The 1,709-nt window shown below is 47.0% G+C and overlaps 1 long non-coding RNA gene across 1 annotated transcript; it reads right to left on the bottom strand.

Moving 5' to 3' along the window:
* Positions 1 to 390: 390 nt before the first annotated feature.
* Positions 391 to 1,481, bottom strand: LOC138816969 (uncharacterized). Its single transcript, XR_011368742.1, has 3 exons — positions 1,281 to 1,481; positions 910 to 1,128; positions 391 to 768 (listed from the first exon to the last, which is right to left on the bottom strand). It is a non-coding gene; the product is annotated as an uncharacterized lncRNA (long non-coding RNA).
* Positions 1,482 to 1,709: the final 228 nt, after the last annotated feature.

Below are 1,709 nucleotides of genomic sequence, written 5' to 3'. Positions count from 1 at the left end.
AGAGCTCTATCCTTGAGAACAAAAGCTCAGGGACAGCACCCAGGTCCTGAGTGCAAGGCTCTCCCATCATCTCCCCTCACCCCCACCCCAGCCCAAAACAATAACATGAAAAAAAAGAGAGGTAAGACTGAATGTGGTCCATTGGGGGAACAGAATGAGGATAATTTGGCAGTTGCAGATGTATGTGTTTGGGGAGTAGGCAGATAGATGGACAGGGCAGGGAGGCACTAGCCAGATTATGAAGTTTTGTTCCATGCTGCACATGTACAGAGCAGCCAATTGAAAAACAGCAGTGTGAACTCAGCTGCAATCATAAGAACAGTAGCTGGAGCAAACGCCTTCTGTTTCTGCTGTCAGATATGACTACCATGTGTTCCCGAAACTCCAATTCATCCTCAGATCAAACTTATTTTGAAAAGCATGGGCTCCTGTAATTTTCAGTTACCATTTTTGTCCTGAGAAGGGATGTACTTTGGTGCCTGCCAATCATTTCCTGCCCACAAAAGAACAACTTCTAGAATAAGCTTCGCTACCGCTCGTGACACTCTTTTGGGCAGACCTGGGAAGAATAAATACTCCTGTAACTTGTTTAGCAAAATCCTCCCTGGGTGTGAGCTCCCTGGGTAGAGAGTTGGAGCATATGGGGTAAACTTTGCAGGCCTTGAGTGTATCTTTCCTTCATTCTTTGGAGCCAGGGACACTCTGGAAATAAATATCTTTTGATGTTGAGTCAAGTTCAGAACAACATGCCTGCTGCCCGATTTACACCTGTGGGGAAAAGAAGCAACTTCAATGAGAACTAATTGAATGGCTTTGCCCTGGTAGCAGGCACTTGTGCGTCTGCTAGTGGAAAGAAGGCCCCAGGAGAAGCAAGAATCCAGTGACCTAAATTTCCCTGGGAACACTCACGTTCTGGAGAAGCAGAGGATTTCAGAGGAAATGTGTCTGTTTGCCGAGCAATGTGGAGATGAGCAATCTGTTACTTCTCTGCCCGCCACAGCTGGCCCCTCTGAGGTTTCTTTGAACCGACACATAGAGAAGACTCAGGTAGGTGTGGGCGACCCGGAGGAGGTACAGACAAGGAGAGGCAGACAAGGCCTTGCAATGCCGATGAGTTCTGGGCAGGGCCTGGAAATGAACCGTTTGTCTTGAGGAAGGGAGGCGTTAGGTTATTGCATGCAGGTGGAAAGATAAGAGAGGAGGGAGATCCACTATTGGAGTTGCACAGAAGTCCTGTTTGACTCGACTACCTTGCTTCCAGCCTATCTTTGGTCCTTCACCTTATAAAGTACACGCTCCTTATCCTTCCAGATCCCGCATCCTTCTTCGTGGGCCTTGGTCCTTAGGTTGCAGAAATAGTATAACTCTAATACCTCTCTGTGTCCCCTGTGCTATTCTGTGGCTCCACTTTCTGCCTCTAATGCCTCCTCTCCTACCAGCTTGGTGAAGTCTAATTCCTCTGGTCAGGCTATTGTAACACCTCCATAGCTACCCAGGTTGTAAAGTAGAAGAACGTTCTGGAAGATTCCAGAACCCCTGCTTGTTAAGCCATGCTATCTAACTAGAGGAACCTATTATGACATCAGTTTAAGCTGTTCAGAATTAGTCTAAGTAGGTGAGCTATGTATTCGGGGAAGCAGTATGCTCTGGGTTCTAATTCGTCCCCTGCTGAGATATTTAGAGCCGGACATATTTCACCCACATTATTT

This window comes from Dipodomys merriami, unplaced genomic scaffold (assembly GCF_024711535.1).
Source record: "Dipodomys merriami isolate MVZ:Mamm:240054 unplaced genomic scaffold, mDipMer1.0.p SCAF_7, whole genome shotgun sequence".
In the NCBI taxonomy this organism is placed as follows: Eukaryota; Metazoa; Chordata; class Mammalia; order Rodentia; family Heteromyidae; genus Dipodomys; species Dipodomys merriami.
This window is presented reverse-complemented; position numbering and strand designations above follow the sequence as displayed.